The sequence below is a fragment of the Pseudophryne corroboree genome, chromosome 5 (assembly GCF_028390025.1).
Source record: "Pseudophryne corroboree isolate aPseCor3 chromosome 5, aPseCor3.hap2, whole genome shotgun sequence".
Classification (NCBI taxonomy): domain Eukaryota; kingdom Metazoa; phylum Chordata; class Amphibia; order Anura; family Myobatrachidae; genus Pseudophryne; species Pseudophryne corroboree.
In genome coordinates this window covers 222,552,266-222,565,547 of record NC_086448.1, presented here as the reverse complement: position 1 = coordinate 222,565,547, position 13,282 = coordinate 222,552,266, and positions in this window count along the sequence as shown.

The following is a 13,282-nucleotide window of genomic DNA, read 5'->3' as shown; positions in this document are numbered from 1 at the left end:
TTCTGTGTCCATTGCCCATATTGTTATGTTATAACTTATTGTCCGAGTTTCATAATTCTTATCACAACATTATGATTCATTAAAATTAATATTATTAATAATAATAATAATTATAAATTAACTAAAATTAAATTAATATAACTAAACTCTCCACACTTGAATAGCAAACCTTCTGCATTTCAAAGATCTACTTCAGCAACAGAAGAACTTGATCCAAAATAAATTAAATAAAATATTGTCTTTTTTATTCTTTATTTTTTGTTTTTTTATTCTTCTTTTCCTAATTCATCTTTTTGTGAACTGAAATCTTGAGACTTGCCTAATGCATCCGTTTTTAAAATACGTATTTTTTTTTTATATTTTGTGCTATGTCCCAGTATATACATCCAAGGGCTGATGCTGCTCTGTCAATCTGGAGGTGTTCTGTTCATCCATCCATCCACCATCCAGGGGCTTTGGTCCAGTATTTAAAAAAAGTAAAATATTTTGTACTGTACTACATTATACTATACAGTATATCCAGCGGCTGCTGCTTTGCCTTCCAGTGACAAGGGCTGTTCTGTGTTCTGTATATCTGTCTATCTAGGCTCTGCTCCAGTGTTTAAAAAAAATGAAAAGTATTTTTTATTAATAATTTAAATATATATATATATATATATATATATATATATATATATATATATATATATTAGATTTTGTGCTGTATCCCAGTATCCTGTACATCCAGGTTACTGGATGTGTTAAAAACTCTTTCTGAGTACACACTGGAGGGTGGGCAACTTAAGAAAAGTAAAAACAGTTTTTGCAAGGGCCTCCAAACTTGCTTTTTTTTCTGTCAGTATCGGAACAGACTGTCTGACATGCCTATTTGTAATGCTATGACTAAAATAATCATCAATCATTTTTTGAATGGTGACCGTATCATATGCAGTCACAGTAGACATGTCAGTAATATTTTTAGGAAGTTCCTTCAGTCCGTATCAGATGTCAAAAGTTTTTTGCTGAATGATCTGCATTACTGCCACTGGGTCTCTTAGAAAAATTTGTGGAATGGCAAAAATGTCCCAAAATTTTCCAGGCTCATGACAAAAAAAAGGTTTGTCATTTGTTTTTGTGTGATTAGATGGGCCAAGTAGTAGTTAACTGATGTCGAAATCTTTATAAGCTAATCCTTTATTTCTTTTACAGTAATTTCAGGAAGTTTGAAATGGAGAATGTTCACTATTTGAGGGTGTAGGGTTTAGTTGCCTCAGCCAGTTTATGCACAGTATGTACCATGTATACATATGTATGTGTTTTACCAATATACACAACTAATTTTGTATAAATTAAATAGAATTCCTCTCCACTTTATTGCAGACATCCTGGACAAAGGACAAGACCTGCAAGATATGATGCATGGATGATGACATTTTGGTTATTATATGAAAATTGAGTCTGGTGACAAAACCCAAGTTGTCACACACATCTCTAGACCCTCCTCCCTCTCAATTTGCTTCAGAATAAAAATAATATTACATTTACTATAATCAATTCTTCCTTTACCTGCCTTCATCTACATACATACTTCACCTCCTATGGGCCTCTAATCTAGTTATTATTTATTGCTTGATGAAAGCTTTCTTGGTAACTTACTAAGGGGTTTGATAGTTTATTAAACTGTCACACAATAAATATATATAAAAAGAGAGCGCATAAAGCTTCATACAATTTTATTATAATTTCTAAAAGACAACAACGTCTATTTTAGCATCCATATATGCATATTATTGCTAAAGTGCTAAATGAACAATAACCGCTATGAACCCGCTACAGATTAAATATCATTGCATACATATCAGTCCATATTAATATGACTAGTAGCAGATGCCGCTCAGTATCCATTTTGATTCCAAGGTTACTTTTATATGCTTATGTGGCTGCAATGTAGCCACATGTGTCCCGCACCACAAGCCAACCGCTTGCTTTTAGTGATTAGTGATTCTGATTTAAATGGACATAGCAAATATTGCAGCAATATTATTTGATTTTAGTGAGCAGACTTCAGAGTCATTCATATATGTGTATACTTGGGTTGGTAAATACAGGGAATATAATCCCTTCCACTGACATATAAGATATGATGTTTTTGGGCAGGATTAGAACTGCTGTTAATTCGAAGACTGTGCCTCACCTGGACATGGCCCGGGTTGTATTGTCCTCGTTGTTAGAGTCCTGCCCACCTCCGTGGCAACCTCCTATTCAGTACTCTGCTGCTGCCGTCCGTCCCCTGGCTGGGGCTTGTATGTGTGGAACAGACTGTAGTTCCCAGTAGCAGCGTCTCGTCGTTATGCTCTCCCCATTGCGGACGTCTGTCCTCTCCTTACCGGGGGTATATGTAGCTGCGGCGAGGAGGTGAAGTTGAACTCGGACCCCAGTAGCGGCAGCGTGCCGCTGGATTTTGTCCTGCTGGGGTCGTGCCACTTCTTCCCAACAACACTTGGGAGGACAAGATGTATTAGTTGTCACTCTTACTGCTGCACCGGGCCTGCCGTGATGGAATCCGTCTCACAGTCGGGAATTGTTTCAAAGCACAATAGCAAAGTGCTCTTAACGCGTTTCTCCGTTGCAGTATTCTAACGGTTTCCTCAGAAGATAGCCACCTGTGTTCAGCTGACCTATTTAATCAGAGTCTCCTCCAATAGGTAGCTGATGTTCATTATTAAACACAGATGTGTTTCAGGTGTATATGCACACGTATTTCTCTTTTATATAAAAGAAAGGGTGACCAACAATATATACTTCACTTAACAATTGACAGGGGAATACATCCCACATGTTAATGTTATATATAATCCAATAAACATAATAAATAAACATTAAAAAATTGTATATCTATATAATACATTTAAAATTAGTGCTGGCAGCACGTGAGAGATAATAGATAGCATAATTTGATTATCCCAATATAGGGGACAAGTGGATAGAAATACTCTTTTGTCTAGCTCTCTCCATGTAGTCCAATGGAGAGAGCCCACGACTCACAATCAGTTAGCCTGGGTTCGGGCACCACCTGGTCCCCAACCAGTTCAATGAACAAATTATTATTTTCTTATTTTTATAGTTTCATTTATAGTATCGACTTGTCTCCTAATCATAGGATTTTACTTGCTTTAATACAATTTTATCAGATTTTACTTTTGGACTCACACAAAATACCTATATAGTTAGGACAATACCATTCAATGTTACTCAAAAGATAAAAACCTGGTTGTATATAGACATTTCTACAATGCTAGAACCATATCCTAACTCTGCCTGGTTCCAGAGACCATTTAGGAAAATTTTCCCAGAAAATATAGAGAAACTTCCCTAAAAGATACTCTGACTGTATGTTCAAAAAGGAGAAAAATAAAGGGAGAAAAATAAAGGAAGGGGAGCAACTCACAGAGGATAAGAGGAGGAAAAAAGATATGGAAAGGAATATTGATATTTTTATTTTTATCACTGATATCATATGTTGTTCATTTCTATGTTATCATTGAGTCCTAAAGGGGATAATGAGCCAAGGGAAAATATCCAGAACGCCTCTCTTTTACATAGACGGTTAAACCTATCACCCCTACTCACTGTAATGGGTATATGTTCAATGCCCTGTAACTCCAAACCATCCATTTTACCTTGATGTCTACAATGAATATGTTTAGACAAACTATGTGTCTTTACTCCTTTCACTATATTTCTCCTATGCTCTAAAAACCTTGTATTGAGCTTTCGAGTCGTCTGTCCTACATATTGGACACCACAGATGCAAGTTATCAAGTAGATTACATATGTAGCATTACAGTCAACTCGACCCTTAATTTCAATATCAGAATTATATGTGGTAGAGTGGAAACTAATGCTATTATGTTTCATATACTTACAGGTCATACATCTTACCCACCCACATCTAAAGCAACCCTCTTTCTGCGAGATAGAGCTGAGCCAATTCTCATTCAAATTACCAACAGGGACAGAGCCCACATAATGGCTAGATGTTAAGAAGCTCTGTAGATTACGCGCTTTCTTAAACACTACTTGTGGTTCTACTTCCAAGATCGGTGCTAGTGTTTTATCTGCTTTCAGGATGAACATGTTCTTCTTTAGGAGATGCTTGATTTCTGCTGAACTTGAATTGAATTTGGTTATAAACCTAAGTCTTGTATTCTCTTCTGGATTGTTACATCTAGTTTTATTGGGGATTAGAAGGGATTCTCTGTCTATTCTTCTAGTCTGTTCTCTTACTTCTTCTAAAATATCCTCAGGAAACTTCTGTTCCAGGAGTGCAGTCGTGAGACCACTTGCTTGTTGATTATAGTCCGCAATGTCTGAACAGTTTCGTCTGTGTCTCATATATTGGCTTTTTGGTATATTTCTCAACCACGGCTGATAATGACAGCTAGAATAGTTTCAACCTGAATTTTAAGAGTAATGTGACTCTCGAACAGAGAATTAGTGATACGGAGGATGCTGTAGTGGCTCTCTAGTCCTCGCATGATAATCAAGAAACAACTATAAAAACTATTCTTTATAAGATTGACGATCTAGGTAACTTGAGGTTTATAGGGATACTGGAGTGGTTAAATGTCTGGTTCTGATTGATTATCTTCAGAAAGAACTAACCGAGGTCCTTTGACTTTTGCTGCTGTGCTCCCTATGGTTAGTGAAAGACCACATAGGTTGAGCCCTGAGAGAGTCTCTTCTGATAATTTTTGTGATAATGAAATGGTGTTGTGCCCCTATTGAAAAAATACTTGTGTACTAGTGGTGGGTCATAATATCCTGATGTTTCAAGATTTTTCTGGTTCTGTTTCTAAGAGACATAGGGAATTTTTCCCAGCCTGTAAAGCTCTTTTTAATAAGCACTATCAGTTTACATTATTGTTTTAGGATAAACATAAAGTTATAGGGGGTAATTCCAAGTTGATCGCAGCAGGATTTTTTTTAGCTATTGGGCAAAACCATGTGCACTGCAGGGGAGGCAGATATAACATCTGCAGAGAGAGTTAGATTTGGGTGGGGTGTGTTCAATCTGCAATCTAATTTGCAGTGTAAAAATAAAGCAGACAGTATTTACCCTGCACAGAAACAAAATAACCCACCCAAATCTAACTCTCTCTGCACATGTTATATCTGCCTCCCCTGCAGTGCACATGGTTTAGCCCAACTGCTACAAAATTCCTGCTGCGATCAACTTGGAATTACCCCCATAGTCAATTAAATAGTCTCCTAGTTTGATTACTAGGCATTTATTTAATTTTTTTCTAGTCTTATGATAAAGTGAGACAAATGTACATGGCCTGAAATCTCCAATTTAGCATAGAAGAGTAGCCACTCATTTGAAATTATTATCCTCAAGTATAGTGTTTCTACAGGAGACTCACTGAGCTATATCCCAAACTACAGTATGTCATTACATGACTCCTGTATACAAGAAGGTACTGTATATCTGCCTCTTATATCTCGAAGAAAAGAGGGGTAGAGATTTTTTTTGATAAACAACTTCAGTACTCCATCATAAATTCTATGATTGATAGGAATGGCAGATATATATTGCCAGATGTACTTATTAAGGATGTGTCCTGTACTCTTCTAACTTTATATGCCCCTACTAGCCCTAATTTGCGGGGGGTGGGAGGGTTTCCAACATATTTCAAATTTGTTGTTACAACATACCAATCATAAAGTTGATACTAGGAGGGGATTTCAATTGTGTGGCTGATTATTAACTTGACCCTTTTGGTTCAGGTCCTTCTGCTACTTTAGGGGTTGCTGGTTTACACTTATTAATGAATGTTCAAGGTCTTCATGATGCTTGGAGCACTTTTATTCCTGGAGAAAAGACTTACACATTTTAATCAAATGTTCACAGATCATTTTCCCATATCGATTATTTTCTGCTTTCTGGTCATGTGGTCATGCACCTTTTTCTATTTTTTCCCCCACTAAACATCATACTGTTGCTACGAAATGTTAGTGATTACCACCTGCTTTGGTTCAAACATTTTTGGCAAGATCTTACATCTAAATGGCATGAATTATAGATGACAATCTTGAACATTGGGATGACCTGTTACCTTTCTGGGCGACATTGAAAGAGGTGATCCGAGGACATGTCATTGCATATCAAGCCCAATGGAGATGGGAATAACTGCAAACTCCGCTATGACTGGAGTTTATAATGAGTATGTGTCCAATCCAACGGAGGATACTTTATCTGGTTATAAATAACAGTGTCAACTTCTTGAAAGTTTTCTTTTAGCAATTGCCCAAATGCCCGGGGGGCACACTGCACACACTGCCCCCATTTTAATACTTACCTCTCCGGACTCCAGTATCAGGCACTGCAGTCCATGCAAAAATTGCGGCCAAAATGGCCGTTGTGCATGTGCAGTAGCCAAATTGGTGTCAGGAACATGACGGGTGCCAGCAGTAGACTCCAGCATGATTCCATAGACTACTGAGCCGTACATAGGAGGGGGCCTACCCCAAGGTGCACACGGGCCCCCTTCTCTGCCTCACGTGCCTAATGGGAAATTCACCACTGGAGAACACAAGAGAACAGTATAATGCATTCAAATGAACACCTTATAGAAAACCCAGTGCATAAATAACTATGCTGAATGTGATGACATTGCTTTAGATGCCGCAGAAAGATGCAATGCAGTTTCACAGTTTCTGGTAATTTCTCGGTGTCTCTAAACTGATTGACATGCTTTCTAATGGTGTGTACACACGGTGAGATATTTTCTTACGATTTTGACTATATAGTCAAAATTGTAAGAAAAGTTAGTGCAGATCGCAAGGTGAAAGTCACCTTGCGATTCCGATGCGATACCGATGCGCTGTCCCGCGCGGTCGGCATCGCAAGCCTAGATAGACTGTGCAGGCAAGTCAATTGTGACTATCTAGTATAAAGATAGTCAAAATTGACACTTAGCCAAAATCGCACATAGCCAGTATCGCAAGCACAGTCATTATGTGCTTGCGATGCCGACCTAGCCCCTGTCGCATAGTGAGAGTCGGGGTTAGCCCGAATCTCACCGTGTGTATGCACCTTAAGTTTTGTGCTGTTACTCAATATTTTGCATTCTATCACTGGTATCATTTTGTACGAACACATGAAAATGTATCTATTTGTCTATCTTCTAGGTACAATTATTTACATTATGGGAGAGATCTTTGGCACACTAATCATTTGCCACCCTGTGCTGAAATCACTGAACATGACAATTAGTAAAGTAATAAAATTCATAGTTTGTATTAATTAACATTAGCTATTATGTTAATTCTATATAATAAATCACTTGCATTGTACTCATTTTCTTTGTCATATTTGACATAGGGTGTGGTCCAGAGCTTTATGAAAGGTTGCTAAATGCTTTGAGATTATACTTTCAATTTCATTGACATAAGTCAAGTCTAGAAGCATCACCAGGTCGCTTAGGAAAATTTGTGTTGCTCAGGAAAATTTGTGTAACAGCCAAAATGCTGAGTGTCCGCCAACACATGCTCATTCTCATAAGAGCAGAGAGGGTTTTTTCCATAACAGGTTGTTATCAATAGGAATTCATTTTCCAGGGCCCCTGAGCTGTCTTATCTACCTGGTTCCCAGGTAAATAGGTGCTGTCCTCCCTTTTGAAGTAGTGAATGGCAGGAGGCTAGAGTCAGCAGCAAAAACATTTATGCTTTAAATGAGTGCTTTTTCAATTTTAAGGACTTAGGGGGTTATGGCAAGGGGGTAATTCTGAGATGATCGCAGCAGGGTATTTTTTAGCAGTTGGGCAAAACCATGTGCCATGCAGGAGGGGGAAGATATAACATGTGCAGAGACAGTTAGATTTGGGTGGGTAATTTTGTTTCTGTGCAGGGTAAATACTGGCAGCTTTATTTTTACACTGCAATTTAGATTGCAGATTGAACACACCACACCCAAATCTAAGGGGCCCTACACACTGGCCGACCCACCGCCGAGCTGCCCGACGGCGGATACGGCCGACGAGCGACCCGGCTTCGGGGGGGCAGTGACGGGGGGAGTGAAGTTTCTTCACTCCCCCCGTCACGCGGCTCTATTGAAGTGCAGGCAAATATGGACGAGATCGTCCATATTGGCCTGCATGCACAGCCGACGGGGGACCAGCGATGAACGAGCGCGGGACCGCGCATCGTTCATCGCTGGAGCCTCCACACTGAAAGATATGAACGAGTTCTCGTTCATTTATGAACGAGTTCTCGTTCATTTATGAACGAGATCGTTCATATCTTTCAAAAAATCGGCATGTGTGTAGGGCCTATTACTCTCTCTGCACATGTTATATCTGCCTCCCCTGCAGTGCACATGGTTTTGCCCAACTGTTAACAAAGTTCCTGCTGCGAACCACTCAGAATTACCCCCAAAGTGACCCAGCATGCTAACTTCCATCCCGCGGCTGTGATTGCAATCTGACTGCAGTGTGATTGCAATCGTATTGCGGTCGCCGCAATTGTGGCTGACCTCCTGCATCTGCAGCTAGGATGTGTATGCAGTCAGTCAGCTGCCATTTTCCCCATCGGAGCGACTGCGTGTGACATCATGCCCCTGCAATGATCTGTCGCCCCCCACCCGCGAACGCCTCTACCTGAAGGTAGCAGCATTCACAGCTAATCGCATCGCATTAGCAGGGCCGCACACACACTGGATGGAACCTGTGAATGCACACTGGCTCCGGCACCAGGAATTGAATAACCCCCTATTGGGGTTATTTAGCACAGATTTCAGATTCTGCTAAAAAGCAGAATCTGCAATTCCTTCTCTAGCATGCTGGGGGCTGCCCATCGCAGGGTAAGGCCACCCAGTGTGCTAACTGGCGGCCACCAACTGCAACCGCAATTTACATTACGGTCGCAGCAATTGTGGACGACTCTCTCGAGCGGCTGGGCTGCGTATGCAGGTGGTCAGCCAAATTTTTAGTTAAACTGCAACTGAAGCGGAATAAGGCCCATAATCAATATACATTTTTACAATAAAATATAAAGTGCACTTTGCAGATGATATAAATAAATGCTTATAATAAGTTTTCTCTTACTTTCCTACCCTTGTGTGAGGAAGATGCATTATTTTTAGTCACAGTTATAATGCTTTATGTGTGAATTTATATGTTGACATTTGGTATCTTTTGCTTTCACCATTTTTTTCAGTTCCTCTTCCTGTTGGAAAATGAACAAAATCTTAAACACTTCAAATGATCAGTGTAGGTAAGTTAAAGAGAACATATGAGCTCTCATACAATTGATGACAAACCCTCCTCTGACTTCTGTAACAATGGGTGTTGAACCCTTCAGTTCCCATCTTTCTGATATGAAGATAAAAAAAAGTAAATACAATTTTAATAATGAACCTTTATTCAAAGACTAATGCATGTTTTTAACTTTTATTTTCAGGTCATGTGGTGGTTTAAGTACTGCTGTGATATTTGTCAGAAAGAAAGGGACTGGCAACTTTAATGTGGACACAAAGGCACACAAACAATTGAAAAGACACTGGAACACATACAGAGAAACGGACACACAAAACTGGAGAAGGAAAGCAGTAGACATAAAAAGAGAGAGATGTTAAAATGCAATACTGGGTGCAGAGGCACAGATGGACAAGGGAGCAGAGTCACACATGGGGAAGGGACAGAGGCAGACATGGATAGGGGGCAGAGGCATACAATAAAATGCAAGCAAAAGCACACACAGATGCTTAGAGCAAAAACACAGAGATGCACATACACAATTGGGGCCCCCAATTGTGGAGAATAGAGGTGCACATGAAACAGAAGCAAAGACATGCAAGTGTAAGGGAGCAGCAGGTAGAGGCACACATGCAAAAGACACAGATAAATTCATGGGAGAAGGGCAAGGGCACACATGGGTGAGGGGAAAAAGCACCATTTTTAGGGGGCAGAGACGCACAAAAGTAAAGAGGTAAATGGAAATAGGGAGAAACACACATGGGAAAAGGGGTCAGAGGCACACATGAGGGAAGGACAGTGACAAACAAAGACAGACACAAAGTGGAAGAATCAGAGAGGTGTAAATAGGTTAAAATGATAGGTATGGTAAGTGGAGTCAACTGCAGGACGGGAGGAAAAGAGTTGTTAAGACAAGTGGGTGAGCTGAATTAGACACAATGGAGGAAGCTGGGTAAAGAGTAGACAAAGAGGAAAGAGGTAAGTAGAGGTGAGTGTGGTGGTATGGGGGGTGATTCCGAGTTGATCGCTATTTTTTTCGTTCACACAACATATTCGCAATATTGCGAACACGTTGCACAATAGCGAATAACCGCCCCCAATGTATTTTTGCTATTTCGTACGCAGTATTACACAAAGTAGGCGTATGCCAAATGACATCGCATTAATGCGTACCCATCGCATTACCACAAACCTCATCGTAAAAATCCTAACTTCTTGTAGATTTACACATTCCTCTTAAAATTGCACATGCTTTTGCTAAAATCCGCACAGCAATGGGTTTTTTTTTTAAAGTTAAATGACAGCTTTCCGTTCAAACTACACAAGCCATCCTCAATTACGATTACAATTAGTGTAATGAATGATAATGGTCATGACCAATTAAGTCTTCAAAGAATACCTGAAGAACACTCTGTAGGCATAATTGGCCATCAACATTGAAATTTATAAAAGAAAAATATAGATGTGGTAAATGTGCCTGGTCTAATGCTAATTTTTTTTTTTTGTGTAGAGGTGTAGTTTGTGAATAAAGGTGTTTACATGTTTTTTTAAACAATAACCTCCTAACTCTCATTTTTTTTTTAAATTAAAAATAACGGCCCTCATTCCGAGTTGTTCGCTCGCTAGCTGCTTTTAGCAGCATTGCACACGCTAAGCCGCCGCCCTCTGGGAGTGTATCTTAGCTTAGCAGAATTGCGAACGAAAGATTTGCAGAATTGCGAATAGAAATTTCTTAGCAGTTTCTGAGTAGCTCCAGACTTACTCAGCCATTGCGATCAGTTCAGTCAGTTTCGTTCCTGGTTTGATGTCATAAACACACCCAGCGTTCGCCCAGACACTCCCCCGTTTCTTCAGACACTCCCGCGTTTTTCCCAGAAACGCCAGCGTTTTTTCGCACACGCCCAAAAAACGGCAAGTTTCCGCCCAGAAACACCCACTTCCTGTCAATCACAGTACGATCACCAGAACGATGAAAAAACCTCGTTATGCCGTGAGTAAAATACCTAACTTTTGTGTAAAATAACTAAGCGCATGCGCTCTGCGAACCTTGCGCATGCGCAGTAAGCGACTAATTGCAATATAGCGAAAATCGGCAACGAGCGAACAACTCGGAATGACCCCCAACATTCTTAAGTTAGATGTGTGAAATGTTTAAGCTATCCAATTTCTGCTAGCCAATCTGCTGTTCCTTTATTGCATTAATAAACACAACACCCACTTAACTTGAAAAAAAATTGTTTATTTTTTTTATAATTTTTTATTATTTTGGGCATTTAACTTTTTCAACCTTTTTTTTTGTAAAAAATGTATTTTATCCTAATTTTTGCAGCTGTGAGACATTATCCAGCAAGGCTTCCAGGTGCTGGCGCATGCTGGCCAGAATGCCCGCAAAAGTTGTGGGATCTTCAACTGCAACATCTGAAATTAAGAGGCAAAATAAACATTAATAACTTCCTCACATTAACTATTATACAAGCAAGGCACAAAGCACACTTTAATGCAGGCATGTCCAAACTGCGGCCCTCCAGCTGTTGTGAAACTACATATACCAGCATGCCTTGACCCAGTTTTGCAGTCAGAGAATGCTAAAGCTGTGTCAGGGCATGCTGGGATGTGTAGTTTCTCAACAGCTGGAGGGACGCAGTTTGGACAGGCCTGCTTTAATGGCAAAGTGACTACATCATGGATGTTTAAATGAGAAAACAGTAGCAGAACAACACACAAGCCTGCTCAGCAATGTTTGTTATTGTTTTTTTTTTGTTTTTTTACAAAGTGTACCACACCATGGGGTAGATTTACTAATATGGGAGTTCTATTTAAGATGGGACGTTGCCCATAGCAACCAATCAAATTCCACATATTATCTTATAGAAGGTGCAAAATAAATGAAAAGTATAATCTGATTGGTTGCTATGAGCAATATCCCATCTTAAATCGAACTACCATCTTAGTAAATGTAACACCATGCTGGGATTCCTTCACATCTGGAGTGAAGCAGACTTATCTTTTTTGGGGTTGGCCCTGCATCATCACACTGCATATCAACATCTTCAGAAGGACAACACATCCTAGCATGCCCAAACTCCCTGAAAGCCTGCCTTACTACATAAGGTCAAGCAGGTTTTAAAATTTGTTTTTATACATTTTTGGAGTGTAACTTTAACAACACAAATCACTGTGTACTTAGCCTGCCTAACAAAGTGAAGCATGCGAGTTCAATGTGCAAATATTAGAATACCCAGGCACAAGTGTAAAAGTCAAACAACATACTAAACTCCACTCAGGTCTAACTGTTTTGCTGATAATGTCGCACATATAAACCCTGTTGGCCAGGCAACCCTGTCGACATAATGAGTGTCGACCTAGAGTGGGCAGCCTAAACATTGCAGACGTAGACACTGTACATCTAATGATCTTCACACAAATGTAAATGCAACATCCATACCATGATGAAGAAGACAAACAGTTTACCTTGGCAAAAGACTGGCCCCAGTACAACACTGCATTTATTAGAATGTGAAGTTAAATTAGGTAACAAATTAAATGTCAATGTGTGTCAACTTACTCTCCTCTGCCACTTGATCACCTCCCTGAAGTGGCTCCGGGGCCTCTGCTGCCCATTCTGAAGGTGGGGATGGCAGCTGGATGAGGGATGGCAGCTGTATGGGGCAAGGAGGCTGGATGGGGGAAGGTGGCTGGATTGGGGAAGGAGGCTGGATTGGGGAAAGAGGATGGAAGGGGGAGGTGGTTACAGAGGGTGGGTCAGATTGAGAGGGGGAGGGTGGTGGGAAGGTGGGTTGGGCCACATAAGGGGAGGAGGGCAGAGAGGGGGATTGGGAAAGAGCGGGGGAGGGTGGTGGAGAGGTGGGTTGGGCCACAGAGGGGGAGGGGGCAGAGAGGGGGATTGGGAAACAGCGGGGGAGGGTGGCGGAGAGGTGGGTTGGGCCACAAAGGGGGAGGGGGGCAGAGAGGGGGATTGGGAAACAGCGGGGAGAGCGGCGGAGAGGTGGGTTGGGCCACAGACGGGGAGGGGGGGCAGAGAGGGG